The sequence below is a fragment of the Lycium barbarum genome, chromosome 6 (assembly GCF_019175385.1).
Source record: "Lycium barbarum isolate Lr01 chromosome 6, ASM1917538v2, whole genome shotgun sequence".
Taxonomy (NCBI): Eukaryota; Viridiplantae; Streptophyta; class Magnoliopsida; order Solanales; family Solanaceae; genus Lycium; species Lycium barbarum.
The window spans coordinates 110,406,305-110,423,439 of NC_083342.1; positions in this window are offsets into that span (position 1 = coordinate 110,406,305).

The window sequence follows — 17,135 nt, forward strand, 5'->3', positions numbered from 1 at the left end:
ACCTAACATCTATTAACTATGCGATATGGACTAATTTGTGCTTTATTGTGGAATCTAAGTGGTTTAAGTTGAAAATGCTACAGTGTGAAGATGAAGAGATTTGGAGCAAAATTGAAGAAGAGGAAAAAGAAAAGAAGGTCACTTTGAAGTCTTTTGGGTACAACAAGGACCAATGAAGGGTAATCCGAGCAATTCTAGTTGATTCTGAGGCAGTGCGGGTTCGACGAGTGAGTGGAAGGAGGTTGCAACACTTGAAGGCAAAATACGACCATTGAAGGGTCTCATGCATTGGCTGTGCGTCGCATACCCAGCGCACAAAATACCCCTTTCTGATTCTCAGACCTGTTATGCATTGGCTGTGCGGAGCACAACGGATGCATAGACATAGTCATGCGATGGACATGCGACGCATGACCAAAGCACAAGAGGCGTCAGTTCTCTTAAGTTGATCGGGATTGGGCCCACTTATCTCATATTTGCCCTAGCTTATAGATAGCCGTTTTTACATTAGAATAGAGGACTTTGGACCTAGAGAGAGTAGGAGCCGTCGTGGAGGCCGGAGATTATTGGGTTTTATCTTTTCTTCTCCTTATTACTAGTTTGTATATTTTCTTTGAATGATTTGTTGCTTTTCCTCCATGTCTATGTGGAGCTAAACTTCTCATTCTAGGGTTGTGGTAAACCATGATTATTGATGTTTGGTGGTTATTTCTTATCTTAATATGAGTTGTTGAGTTTGATTGCTTCTTTAATTCTATTCATAATTGCTTGATTGTTTGGCCAACAGTTAGGTTTTATCGACTATCTAATATACATGCTTGGAAAAGATGTTGTTAGATTAGAGAAGGATTAAAGAGGGCGTGATATGATTATCCCTACAGTTGGGCTAGGATTTGTGGCTAGGATAGGAATATACCTAGGCGCTGCATTCAATTAAATACCATAAAAGAATTGCATTCTTAACAAGTCAATTTCATAGGAATATAGGCGGCGAGCTGTTTTGAATAGGCGAGTAGTAGTTCGGGAGAATACTACGAGAGTTAATAATCCGGTAAATTAGCAATCGTTGACAATTCGGATTAAAGGGAAATAGTTCGAAAACTCAACAGGATTGGTGAACCAACCGCAGCCCTGGAACTTCGTCTCATTGATAATATAAAAACCCGCTCTTTATTTGTTGGAGTTCACTATTTGTCTCTTTTATCTTCAATTAGTTTATAATCACAATCTTCAAATTTCATCTCTTGTATAGATAATTTGGATAGTTTAATTTAGTTGACGGTTAATCATAACTCCCTATGGGTTCGACATCCGATTTCTAAAATCACTATATTACTTGTACGAGTACGTATACTTGCGTGTGCGTTTGGACGCAACAAGTTATTGGCGCCGTTGCCGGGGAGTTAGAAATTAACTGTTTATCTAGATTCTACTTTTCTTTTATTCTATTCAAGTTTTTTATTTTTTTTTATTTTTATTTTTTTAATTTAGTATTTTGGATATCTTTCTTGATATGGCATCTTGGAATAAAAATTGGTCGAATATTGGTTGTGCCTATTTTGGTGATTCTTGTCTGATTTGTAGAGAATCCCACCTGTGGAAACACTATCATAATATTTTCGGGAATGGGTTGTGCGCACCTACCCAATCCTTTGAGCGGAATGTTTGTAGTATATGTGGTGGTCAAGATGGCCATTGGAATGGTTGCCCTAACTCTTATTCCCCATCCCCGAGCCCCTATTATGATTCTCTTGTTGTTTGTGTCACACCCTAATCTTACTAGGGTGTGATGGGCACCCGACCCCATATTCGGAGCCGAGCGAACCCGCTGACTCTTATTACATACATAACCTCTTTGGATTTCCAAATCAAATAAACATGAAATACATAGTAAGGCTTTCAGAATCTTCCTTTCCATCGTACTCAAATCAAATAGAATCTGTAATCACATGGACTTTATAACATAACACAAAATGACACGTCGGCTGATGGAGCCGCTTACAAGACTGACTTCCAATACCCACGACTCTGTCTGCAAAGTCTCTAACATCAATCAGAAATCATAACATATATATTCTGACTCGGCAATACTCCGAAAAGAAGTGGAACTCGCCAATCCAGCTGAAGCATCTTCTAGCAATGTCCTTTACTCATCTGGGTGTACCTGCGTGGCATGAAACGTAGCCCCCGAAGAAAAGGGGTCAGTACGGAATATGTACTGAGCATATAAGGCATGGAATACAGAAAACAGAACCATAATCGAAACAAGCAGTACAAAAGGTAAGTACATTAGCCAGAATACCAGAGTGCTTATCTTCCGAACGCAAATCATGTATACCGATGTCATATGTCAGAAAAAGTACAGAAAATAAGTAGATCATCCAGAGTGCCACAATGCTTACTTTCCAAACACAGACCATGCGTGCTTAGTGCTGCGGAACGTGCAGCCCGATCCATATATATATACTATATTGATGCGGAACGTGCAGCCCGATCCATTTATATATTATATTGCTGCGGAACGTGCAGCCCAATCCACATATTATATTGCTGTGGAACGTGCAGCCCGATCCATATACGTATATTATATTGCTGCGGAACGTGCAGCCCGATCCATATACATATATTATATTAGTGCTGAGGAACGTACGGCCCGATCCATATATAACATAACATGTTAGTGCCGAGTATAACATAGTGCGCACAATGACACAACCGGCCCGGGGCTCGGCGAACGATATAATAGTAGTACGCACGAGCAGAGTAATGAGAAACCATATGCATATAAATCAACTCTGAGACTCGATGGACAAGTACACTTACCGACACCTAAAGGCTCAGAAACAAGTTTCGGGTCAATCCGACTTAGTATAAGAAAGTTATGGGCGTTTGAAGTACAGAACCTTCTACGAACGTTTCAGAAGCCAACAACAACAACAACATACCCAGTTAATCCCACAACGTGGGGTCTGGGGAGGGTAGAGTGTACGCAGACCTTACCCCCACCTTAGGTAGGGAGGTTGTTCCCGGAAGACCCTCGGCTCAAGAGAAAGCATAAGAAAGGTCAGATACGGGCAAACACATCAAAGCAGTTATGAAAATGAAAACAGTGAAAGTAAATAAGCCATTATAAACCAACAGATACTCGCAGAAATCAAGAGACAAGAAACTATAGAGCAACATAGCTACTCGTAAGAAAGGATAAACACAACTACTTACTAGCCTTCTACCTTAATATGAGTCCTCCATACCCTCCTATCTAAGGTCATGTCCTCGGTAAGCAGGAAGTGCGCCATGTCTTGTCTAATCACTTCCCCCCAATACTTCTTCGGCCTACCTCTACCTCTTCTGAAACCGTCACTGGCCAACCTCTCGCACCTCCGCACTGGGGCATTTGTATCTATCCGCATCACATGCCCAAACCATCTCAGCCTCGCTTCCCACATCTTGTCTTCTACTGACGCTACCCCAACCTTGTCTCGGATGACTTCATTCCTAATCCTATCGCTCCTAGTGTGCCCACACATCCATCACAGCATTCTCATTTTCGCCACTTTCATCTTCTGAACATGAGATTTCTTGACTGGCCAACACTCCGCCCCATACAACATAGTTGGTCTAACCACCACTTTGTAGAACTTTCCTTTAAGTTTCGGTGGCACCTTCTTGTCACAAAACACTCCAGAGGAAAGCCTCCATTTCATCCATCCTGCACCAATACGGTGTGTGACGTCATCATCAATCTCCCCATTTCCTTGTATAATAGACCCAAGATACTTGAAACTATCTTTCTTCTGTATGACTTGGGTGCCAAGCTTCACTTCCATATCAGCCTCATGCACTATCTCACTGAACTTGCACTCCAAGTACTCTGTCTTGGTCCTACTCAACTTGAACCCTTTAGACTCCAGAGTTTGTCTCCAAACCTCCAGCTTAGCATTAACCCCGCTGCGAGACTCGTCAATCAGGACTATGTCATCCGCAAATAACATACACCATGGCACCTCACCTTGAATTTGCCGCGTCAACCCATCCATCACCAAGGAGAATAAAAATAGGCTAAGAGCTGATCCCTGGTGTAACCCCATCATCACTGGGAAGTGCTCTGAGTCTCCTCCCATAGTCCTTACCCTGGTCTTGGCCCCATCATACATGTCCTTGATCGCCCTAATGTACGCCACAGGTACACCTCTAGCCTCCAAGCATCTCCATAGAACCTCTTTCGGCACTTTGTCGTATGCCTTTTCTAGGTCGATGAATACTATGTGTAGGTCCCTCTTCCTCTCCCTATACTGCTCCACCAGTCTCCGAATAAGATGAATAGCTTCTGCAGTTGAGCGCCCCGGCATAAATCCGAACTGGTTCTCTGAGATAGACACGCCTCTCCTCACCCTCATCTCCACCACCCTTTCCCACACTTTCATAGTGTGTCTTAGCAGCTTGATCCCTCTGTAGTTGTTGCAACTTTGAATGTCGCCCTTGTTCTTGTACAATGGAATCATTGTACTGCATCGCCATTCTTCGGGCATCTTAGTCGTCTTAAAGATGACATTAAAGAGTCGGGTCAACCACTCTAAACCTGCCCTGCCTGCAGTCTTCCAAAATTCCCCAGGAATCTCATCGGGCCCGGTCGCTCGACCCCTACTCATCCTACGGACAGCACCCTTAACTTCCTCAACCTTTATACTCCTACAATATCAAAAATCACGACACCTCTCAGAGTACTCCAAATCTCCCAACACAATATCTCTGTCTCCACCATCGTTCAAGAGTTTGTGGAAGTATGACTGCTATCTCCGTCTAATGTGAGCGTCCTCCACTAGTACCCTGCCATCCTCGTCCTTGATGCACTTCACTTGATCCAAGTCACGCGCCCTCCTCTCCCTCGCCTTGGCTAGTCTGTACAACTTCTTATCCCCGCATTTGTCCTCTAGTTCTGCATACAGGCGTTCAAAAGCTGCTGTCTTTGCCGCCGTTGTTGACACCCAATTTTGTCCCTCCTTAATCTTATTCACTCGGGTGTCTAAATTTATTAACGAGCTAAATACTTTATTTTCACTATTATTATTTTCGCTACTTTTTTTATTATGAGCATTACTTTATCACAAATTTTAAATGTTCATCATCGTTTCGTTTTCGGGTTTGGACTCGTTAAATTAATTACGAGACAACACTTTGCAAAATATTTATTTTTTACATATTAATTATTTATTGTCTTTACATAATATATATTATACCAGTTATTAAATTAGAATCCCAAAAAATAATTAAATAGCAGGGGAAGGATCAACAATTGTCAGCCAAATTAATGACCCGAAATATAAATACAATATTATTCTCCTACCCAAAAAAAAAACAAACAACCCGCATTTAAATACCCAACCCACATTTTTAACTCAACTAAATATCAAACCGACCAGCCCATTACCATTTTTCGGTCCAGCCCACACCTTTTAAACAAATTCATCCGGACCGGCCCATTATTTTACCCGAACCGGCAGCCCACTACAATTAAAATCCCTAATCCTTCACTCCCTCTTTCTCCATTTACCCTAACCCTTCAGCCGCCCCCTTCTTTCTCTTCCTTCTCTCTCTCTCACACACCCCCTCCACGCTCTCCATCTCCCCTCACGTTCCTCTCCACCACACCTGTCTCTGCACCTCCACACTCCCATGTCCCCCCATGCGTCTGTCACCTTGTCCCCCGATCCTTCCTCTCTCATACGCTCCTCTTTTTGCTTCAATTACCAAGGAAAACCCTATAAATAGAACGGAGGAGGGGAGAAAAAAGGGGGGGGGGGGGGGGGGGGCAGCGATTTTTAGAAAGAAAAGGGGATTTTCAGTATTTGAGGGACGGATTTTACCACATTCAATACTTTTATTTTCTGCTACTACTTTAATCTTGAGTTTGCCCAAATTTCGTTTATTTTCGGGTTTAATCATTATCTGCATTTCGACATTATTCGAAAAAATCAAACCAAACTTCTTTTAAAAGAGTATTCTGTACTATCGGGATTTCGATTCGAAAGATTTTTTTGGAGCTTTGAGTTCGTTGTGTTCGAAACGTAGATTCGTGATCGTCGACACCCACTTCACTGCACCCACAAAAGGTCAGTACGATCTTTTTTTTCTTTCAATTCTGAAGTTTCGAGTATGTTCGTGTGTTTGTTTCAGGTGTTTGAATGTTAGTTTATAACTTGTAGTTATGCGTGTTCAGATTTGTTTAGTTTGGTTTTGCTTCAAGGATGTTTGTACGTTTACGTTTTTAATTCAGTTCGGGCTTTGCAGTTTAATAGTTGTTAGAAGTTTGATATTTATGCCTTATCTATGTTTGGTTTGATTTCAATTTTTGTCAGCATTTAGATGTCCATATGGGCCAGTTTTTCTGAAGTTAGTCAATCGTAGTTTAATCTTATTCAGTGAATTTCATGTCTGCTTAGTGTGTTAATCATGTCGTTTGATTGTTAGTTGATTTAGATTAGGCATCAAACTTGCTTGCGATTAATATGTGTCCTGGTTTTGAAGAACACGATAAGATCATATTTAGTTAATAATGTTTCATGAGTTTAGACCTGGATAGATGACCTGTGGTATGTTAGCGATGCTGTCACCTCAGTTAAGCATGCATACATGGAGTGCAGCCCTGTCTAAGTTAGATTTTCTTGTTTGAAAGACCACACCAACAGATTTTCATGAAACTGAAATCAGAATACTGTGTATGAGCAATGTTGTTCATTTTGTTAAATATGCTCAGGCAGTTTGGTGATGAGTAAGAAATGTTCCTACATGTCTCCGGATTTAAGCTAAAGCTCTTTAAGTTTCCTCTTATATGATTTTAATTTGAGTATGTCTTTGAACAACTAAAGATAAAACTCAGTTATGAGAGATTTTAAAATCTGTTTAAACTGTTTGGTAGTACTTTAAGATTAACCTCTCCTTACAGCTTATCGAAACCTGCCTGCATATTTCGTTTACAAGAATTTATTGTTTTATGATTCTGCTGTATCTGCTGACTGAGGCTGTTTATGTTTTGCATAACTGAACTTGTCTGGTATATTGTCCCTCTGTTCTGGAATTGCTGGTGTATTTCAGCCATTTTGCCGCGGTATTTCGGGTTCGAAATTGCCGTTGCATTTTAGCCATTTTCTATTTCATTTATGGTCATGAACTGCCGTAATTACAGCCCTTTCAAAAGAGTATCTTTCAGGCCATATAATTTGTTAAAATTCAATCTCCGAACACATTTAAACATAAACGAGATCCAAAACTATTTTTAAAAGAAAGTATATGGTGTTGGTATATAAATCATGCTGCTAGACTGTTGGTTGTGACATGAATGTTAATATGTCTCACAGGATTGTTATGATTTCATGGTTGTTTCTTATTTCTTTCTCGACATCGACAAGGATAGTTAATCCCTATGTTAATTCTAATGCTGCTGTTCGTATACTGGTATATGTAGAAAATGATGTTTTCTCATTGTTTAGATGTTTTCACTTGTGAATCTGACTCACAAAACAAATATGGACAAGAAGGTCTACTGTCAAAACACATGTGAACTTCTCTTTTCATAAAATTTGGTTTAGGCTTTTCTGTTCACTATAATCAGACCTTAATGTAACAAACTTATATACAATGGCTGTTGCCTAAAGAGTCCTGTTTTATGATATATCTTCTACAGGCTCCACCGAATTTTGATTCCTTGTTAACTGCAATTTCTTATTAGTTTAATTAGTGCATAAGGTGTCGCGTATGTATTTGTCCGTGATTGTTAAATCTGGGTGTGACTTTTGCCGTTGCTATATGTATTTCATTCTGCCACCACATTAGCATTCTTTTACCATCTAACCATTATTCCCCCATTTCTTTTGCATGCACAACCGGAGCTGAAGAGTTTCATTTTGAGACTCGACGACGCCTCTCATGGAGTCTGCATATCATCCACTATGTTCGCGTTTATTTTGATCCAACGGAGAATTGCAGAGCATCATTACTCCTTCGTGACAGCCGAGAATGGCTAAAATCATTTTATGTCACTTTGTTTATTTGCTGGCGTGATTCAAATGACTTGTGTGACTAACATTTATCTAGCTGTGATGATTATGATAAATATTTAGCTACTTATGTCTAACCGAGTCTACTTTATATTAGGATGTCCTAACTAGTAAATTTAGGCCTTAAATCAAATGAGTTTAATCGTTCCTCATAAGTTTGGCATTTTTTTAGTTAAAAGGAAAGTATGTTTCCAAAGCATCACAAATTTTACATACTAGCGTTAGCTTGTTTTTTTTTTGAGAAGTTAGAAAACGAACTAGTTTTCTTTTTATAGACAACTTTTCCATTTTTAGCTCCCTTTCCAACATTTGAAATATTCGTTTGTTAAAAAACTTTTGAACAGTTTATGTTAAATTAATAGTCCTTTTCATAAAAACCCCTTTTGAATTTTATTAACTTCACGATAACTCTTTTAATTTATAGATCAATATAATTTATTTTTTCACAAGTATTATAAAAATGTTGCACACTTTTTTTTTTTTTACCTATAACTAAACTCTTTTATACAAATTAATCTATTTCTACCGGTCCTATTTTTAATAACATTCCTACGTATCTATTATAATTTTAGCAATACTTACGAAGCTACTTTCTTTTCCTATAATACTATATTTACACTTAGCCTAATTAAATTTAAGTCCGGTCGGTTAACCGTTGTTAATGGGTCTTAAAGGATGCCTAATACCTTCCCTTTAGATTAATTGAACCCTTACCTAGAATCTTTTGGTTTCGTAGACTTTACAATAATATCAACTTTAGATAACTACTTTAATAAAATTTAGGTGTCCTAATTCACCATAAATAATTAGGTGGCGACTCCTTAAAAACAACAAAAACAGGAATCTCCAATATGTCGTACTTCTACTTTAACCTCCGGGTGAAAATGGGGTGTGACAGCTTGGCGACTCCGCTGGGGAACTTTACCTAGGTTCTAACCATAACGGACTTAGATTTAATTAGACTTTGTGTGTTAACTTGGTTACTTTATTTGCTTAAACTACTTTCTCATGCTATAAACTGCTTACATGCTATTAATTGTTTGTTTGATATAAACTGTTTAAATGTTACTGCTTTGATAAACTGTCATTCCGTTCATACTTCCTCCACTCCTGGAAAATTCACACAATTCACACACTTAAAACGGTTTCGCGGTTCGCGGCCGTGCACTACTAAATCACCCCTTAGTTGGATCGATCTTGTGGATTTAGTCGATCGGCGGTGCAGTCGACGGCCACGGACTTTCCACTCCCAAGTTGTCCACTTGGGGGAATCTTGCGTCATAGGAAGCCAACTCTTAGTCAGCCTAAGATAGAGCTAAACCAACACCCTTTATTAGGAGCATACATTTCATTACCTAGGAGGTTTAATACCCTTGGTGTATTAAGCCCATTAGATGACTTTGTCCAAACGTCCAAGCGGGTTCACGACCCTGAGTGACCCCAATCATACTTTATGTGCATGTTTGAAGGATAACTGTGCCTAAATATCGACTATTTGCTCTAATTAATTAAACTTTAGGAGGGAGGGTATGACTAACGTTTCTATGACAGGTATGGATTTGCATTGGAGTACAACAAATGATGAAGATCAAGGACATCAAAAATAGAACTAGAAGTTAGGCACAGAAATTTTATTTACTTTACTTAGATTAGGAAACACTTCTTGTTGTATTCATTTGATATGTAATAAATGTTACACAATTTTTTGTACTTTATTTTGGGGAAATAGAATCCGTTTAATTAATCAAAGCAACAGGATGACATATTATGGCACACTTTACCCTTCAAACAAACGTTAGGCCTACCTCTGGCACAAAGAGGTCACATGCATATTAGGACGCGTTATTTTATTTTTTTATATATATAATCGTTTACATCTGTTTGACAACTTGTTTGACTCTCTTTGATAAATTATTTGCTACATGCCTTACTTGACTTTACGTGATCATGACTTTACCTAGATATGTTCATGAAACTAACATCATTTATACTGTATGTTTATTTTATCTTATTCCCAAAACAGAGAGTTGATTCGTGTTGACACTCAATGGCCGACCATCCTTACATCACAAGGTCAAAGACATTATCGTTACCTCAACGCAGCTGGGTTGTTCAAGGAAAGGCAAATATTACCGCACCTATTTCGACTGGTCCGGAAAACATCATGGTTTCTAATGATCCCCCTGAGACTTCTGAACATAGCAATACTATCCAACGGGATGAACATATCGCCCGTCTAACTCAAGAGATTGAGGATCTACGCAGAGAACTGAATCGGGTTAGAAACATGATCAACTCATCTGTTACACTCCAAAGTCCACCTCCTGAACCTAGGAACGTCACACCAAACCCGCCTCGTTTTCCATCACTTGAATCTCCAGCCCCTGAACATTTTCCTCCGCAAAACACTATACCTACCCACAACAACTTACCTCCAACCTGCACTACCCATGCTACTCCTGATCCACCACCCGTCAACCCACCAAACCAATCACTAGGTCATACTCCTTACATTCCTTTACCCATCAACACTAACCCACCACCTACAATTACTCCTCTAAGACAAGCCATTACATACTCTGACCATCCACAACAGCCTTTCTATCCTTACCACTACGCCAAACCCTACCAAGTTCCACTATTCCATTACCCTGTCTACAACACCCAAGCAAACTATTGCCAACCTCGAGCACCTCACTATCAAAACCCACTTGTCCAAGCTCCCACATACCAAAATCGACCACATACCACACATAAAGTCCGTCCAAATCCTGTCATAAAAAACACCCGTAATTATACTCGGTTTGCTGAACCTTTGGCTCAACTATTTGAAAGACTGAAAGCGGCAGGCGTGGTACAACCTATTGAAGGAAAAATTCTCAATCCTATTCCAAAATGGTTTGATAGTTCCAAGCATTGTGCATATCATTCTGGAGTTCCTGGGCACGCCACTGAGTATTGCTATGGCCTCAAAAACAAAATCGAAACCTTGATTAAGGAAGGAGCGATCCAGCTCACTGGAGCTCGACCCGATATGGATCCCCATCCCTTTGCCTACTCACGAAAACGCCAACTTGAACATGATAATTATAAAAAATTTAAGAATCGGAAGGAGGCCGTTGCGCCAATTGGAAAAGATGGAGAGAGGCATGTCATCAATGTTCGTTGTGCCTGTGGGGATGATCTGAAAACAAGTGCCAGTGAAGATTGCTGAAACAACTACTGAGACACCAACCATCCAGGGTGCAGAACCAGGAGAGACTCTGAAGAACTGGACTTGTACTCCGTCCCTGATTCGCCAGGAGTCTTGGTGGACTGAACATGTAGTGAACTTTTATTTTTAAAAGCTTGAATCATGCTCAAAACTTTTGTTTGCTTTGCTTCATCTTTTGGAGGCTTAATCGTGAAAACTATGAATGCATTTCTGATTTTCCTTAATCATCTATTATTGTTATCAAATCTGTCAACTCTACGATTGTGACATGAAATGTACGAACAGACAAACATACATCCCGAGAGAGTAGCAAAGAAACTAGGGGACAAGAAAAGATTCCACTCGAAAGAAATTGAAATAGCCGCTAGGTGTGACATAAGCCTGAAAGCTGGCAATCCAAGAAGAAATCAAAGTACGACATTAGGTTAGACAACCTAGTTTGCAACCTTTCCTTCAACAACCATACGAACTACGCTTGACCTGATTCCTCGGGGGATACGTAGGCAGCCCACATAGGGACTCGGTCATACTAGGTTAGAGTTTTTCCCATTTTTGCATGCGTACGAACTACGTTCTGACCTGATTCCCGAGGTGGGATATGCAGGCAGCCCACACAGGGTTCGGTTGCGCTATAACAGAAAATCCAAAGTCCTTACACAAAGAAAACCACACAGGGCTTGATTCCCTCGGCGGGATTCGTAGACTATTAACATACAGATCCGTCACACGTAGATAAAATCCAAAAAAACCTTTTACCATTTATATAACAAAACTACGCCGACCTGATTCCCTTGGTGGGATACGTAGGCAATCCACGTCGGGCTCGGTCCCTTTATTAGAAAACTTCAGACCACTTTATGTATTTTACGAACTACGTTCTGACCTGATTCCTTGGCGGATACGTAGGCAACCTATATAAGGTTCGGTCACACCGCAACATAAATTTAGTACACCCTTCAGAATCAAAACTGGGGCATATTTTGAAAGGATATAGACAAAAGAACAGTTGTGCATCGACAAGATTAAGGCTACCAGACCGGAAGTATTATAGGTCGATTACTTTGGAAGTGTCACAATCTGAAGTTGGCAGAAATATTTTACAACTTACATACATATATTTACACATATATCTTTCATTACATACATATATATCTTTCCTTAGATACATACATTTACATATATATATATATATATATATATATATATATATATATATATATATATACATATAGTCACATTTCCTTATACATATACCTACATACCTACCTTTCAAATCAAATACTTTCTTGCAATTGTTTCACTACTGTTCACCTACCGAGGTTTGAACGGAGATCACAAGATCCAAACAAACAAGACAAATGGAGCGCCAACCACGTCTAGCTTCGAGTCAACACGAATCAACTTCCCCCTCCCAAACTAAGAATTTTTCTTTGAGTGCAGGAACTTAAGACCGCGAGATCAACAGTCAAGTCTATCAATCATGGCAGAAAAGCATCATCTGGCTCAATATGGCCTCGCCTAAAAAGCCAAACGGCTTTATTTCTAACCCTATCTTTAATTTTTATTTTATCACAATAACTTTATGACTTTATATACCTGTTTTGTAGGTTGACGAAGTTGGAGGCGAATTAAATCAGGATCGCACGTCATTAGTTCAGCCTGTCACGATACCATCAACATCATAAGCCAAACGGATATTTTACCGCTTTGCTCCATACTTTACCAATTACTTTATAATATACTTCACCAGCTTTAACCATTTTACTCTGAACTTTGCAGGAATTATTGTCAAGTCCCCGAAGACAACCGGAGACACATCATCAAATCTCTGAAGACAACCGGAGAAGTATCATCAAGTCCCCGAAGACAACCGGAGACACGTCATCAAATCTCTGAAGACAACCGGAGATGTATCATCAAGTCCCCGAAGACAACCGGAGACGCATCATCAAATCTCTGAAGACAACCGGAGACAGATCATCAAGTCCCGAAGACAACCGGGCATCACTCGGCTATACTACCCCATATGAATAAGCCAGACGGCTACACATCATCAACTCTAATGATTTACCTTGAACTTTACAGGAATATCATCAAGTCCCCGAAGACAACCGGAGGCACAACATCAAGTCCCCGAAGACAACCGGAGACATAGCATCAAGTCCCCGAAGACAACCGGAGATGCATCATCAAGTCCCCGAAGACAACCGGAGATATCGCACGGCTACACGGCCTCACTTGCATAAGCCAAACGGCTATACACTTACTTTACTCCTTACTTCATTTCTTTATTTCATCATCTACTTTACCTACTTTAATGAATTTACCTTAAATTTCGCAGATATCATTTATCATCGAGTCCCCGAAGACAACCGGAGACACAGCATCAAGTCCCCGAAGACAACCGGAGGCACAACATCAAGTCCCCGAAGACAACCGGAGACATAGCATCAAGTCCCCAAAGACAACCGGAGATGCATCATCAAGTCCCCGAAGACAACCGGAGATATCGCACGGCTACACGGCCTCACTTGCATAAGCCAAACGGCTATACACTTACTTTACTCCTTACTTCATTTCTTTATTTCATCATCTACTTTACCTACTTTAATGAATTTACCTTAAATTTCGCAGATATCATTTATCATCGAGTCCCGGAAGACAGCCGAAGGCCCTATCACTATCATCTTCAACTGCGACTAGAGACCTTATCACATCCTCGGCATACGCATCACACATTCATTCAAGTCCCTGAAGACAACCAGAGACAACATTGGCCACACGGCTTCATCTTCATTCCCACACTCATATTTACTATCATTTACACTCTTTGCAATTTTACACTTTCAACTTTATTACTAATTTTGACATGAATTTCAGTTTTGGCAGAAAATACAACCTGCAGGGACGCAACACAACGTGGAACTTTATCTTACGCAGTGAACTGGGGCAAATTTGCTGAAGAGGAATATCAAACTCATAAGCAAGGGTCACAAATCTACTCTCGAACTCAATTCCGCCTATGTCCACAAACACGTGATACGTGGGTTAATTTCTCTTTCACATCCTCCGCTAAAACTCTACTAAATCTACTCTTTTCACAATCTCATATTCCTTTCTACACCCCCAGCGTCTCCATAACTCAACACTGGGGCATCTTTGAAGAATTTATATCATGCCTAGTAGAGTCCTACTTAAAGGTGTGTTGCGCGCCACATTTATAATTAGGAGGCTATAGGCATATGTTCTATTCTTGAACGTTCTCGTCACCTGTCTACAACCCCCGCAAGATTATGAACTCACAAAAACTTTCGAACTACACATGGCCTGATTCTCGTGCAGCCCGAGATATGTAGGCAACTCGAAACTGAGATTCGGCCATAATTTTCCATAATTCCTTCGGTCCTCATAATATTTTCCATAAATTTTCCAAAAACCGTACTTTCTTACAAACTCATATTCGTCGGTCCAAACAAAATTGGCTACTACGTCAACTTCTTCGCCCAAAGATTCTTACATCATCTCTGGTCGAAGAGGGGCATCTGTTGACACCCAATTTTGTCCCTCCTTAATCTTATTCACTCGGGCGTCTAAATTTATTAACGAGCTAAATACTTTATTTTCACTATTATTATTTTCGCTACTTTTTTTTATTATGAGCATTACTTTATCACAAATTTTAAATGTTCATCATCGTTTCGTTTTCGAGTTTGGACTCGTTAAATTAATTACGAGACAACACTTTGCAAAATATTTATTTTTTACATATTAATTATTTATTGTCTTTACATAATATATATTATACCAGTTATTAAATTAGAATCCCAAAAAATAATTAAATAGCAGGGGAAGGATCAACAATTGTCAGCCAAATTAATGACCCGAAATATAAATACAATATTATTCTCCTACTAAAAAAAAAACAACCCGCATTTAAATACCCAACCCACATTTTTAACTCAACTAAATATCAAACCGACCAGCCCATTACCATTTTTCGGTCCAGCCCACACCTTTTAAACAAATTCATCCGGACCGGCCCATTATTTTACCCGACCCGGCAGCCCACTACAATTAAAATCCCTAATCCTTCACTCCCTCTTTCTCCATTTACCCTAACCCTTCAGCCGCCCCCTTCTTTCTCTCTCACACACCCCCTCCACGCTCTCCATCTCCCCTCACGTTCCTCTCCACTACACCTGTCTCTGCACCTCCACACTCCCATGTCCCCCATGCGTCTGTCACCTTGTCCCCCGCTCCTTCCTCTCTCATACGCTCCTCTTTTTGCTTCAATTACCAAGGAAAACCCTATAAATAGAACGGAGGAGGGGAGAAAAAAGGGGGGGGCCAACGATTTTTAGAAAGAAAAGGGGATTTTCAGTATTTGAGGGACGGATTTTACCACATTCAATACTTTTATTTTCTGCTACTACTTTAATCTTGAGTTTGCCCAAATTTCGTTTGTTTTCGGGTTTAATCATTATCTGCATTTCGAGATTATTCGAAAAAATCAAACCAAACTTCTTTTAAAAGAGTATTCTGTACTATCGGGATTTCGATTCGAAAGATTTTTTTGGAGCTTTGAGTTCGTTGTGTTCGAAACGTAGATTCGTGATCGTCGACACCCACTTCACTGCACCCACAAAAGGTCAGTACGATTTTTTTTTCTTTCAATTCTGAAGTTTCGAGTATGTTCGGGTGTTTGTTTCAGGTGTTTGAATGTTAGTTTATAACTTGTAGTTATGCGTGTTCAGATTTGTTTAGTTTGGTTTTGCTTCAAGGATGTTTGTACGTTTACGTTTTTAATTCAGTTCGGGCTTTGCAGTTTAATAGTTGTTAGAAGTTTGATATTTATGCCTTATCTATGTTTGGTTTGATTTCAATTTTTGTCAGCATTTAGATGTCCATATGGGCCAGTTTTTCTGAAGTTAGTCAATCGTAGTTTAATCTTATTCAGTGAATTTCATGTCTGCTTAGTGTGTTAATCATGTCGTTTGATTGTTAGTTGATTTAGATTAGGCATCAAACTTGCTTGCGATTAATATGTGTTCTGTTTTTTAAGAACACGATAAGATCATATTTAGTTAATAATGTTTCATGAGTTTAGACCTGGATAGATGACCTGTGGTATGTTAGCGATGCTGTCACCTCAGTTAAGCATGCATACATGGAGTGCAGCCCTGTCTAAGTTAGATTTTCTTGTTTGAAAGACCACACCAACAGATTTTCATGAAACTGAAATCAGAATACTGTGTATGAGCAATGTTGTTCATTTTGTTAAATATGCTCAGGCAGTTTGGTGATGAGTAAGAAATGTTCCTACATGTCTCCGGATTTAAGCTAAAGCTCTTTAAGTTTCCTCTTATATGATTTTAATTTGAGTATGTCTTTGAACAACTAAAGATAAAACTCAGTTATGAGAGATTTTAAAATCTGTTTAAACTGTTTGGTAGTACTTTAAGATTAACCTCTCCTTACAGCTTATCGAAACCTGCCTGCATATTTCGTTTACAAGAATTTATTGTTTTATGATTCTGCTGTATCTGCTGACTGAGGTTGTTTATGTTTTGCATAACTGAACTTGTCTGGTATATTGTCCCTCTGTTCTGGAATTGCTGGTGTATTTCAGCCATTTTGCCGCGGTATTTCGGGTTCGAAATTGCCGTTGCATTTTAGCCATTTTCTGTTTCATTTATGGTCATGAACTGCCGTAATTACAGCCCTTTCAAAAGAGTATCTTTCAGGCCTTATAATTTGTTAAAATTCAATCTCCGAACACATTTAAACATAAACGAGATCCGGAACTGTTTTTAAAAGAAAGTATATGGTGTTGGTATATAAATCATGTTGCTGGACTATTGGTTGTG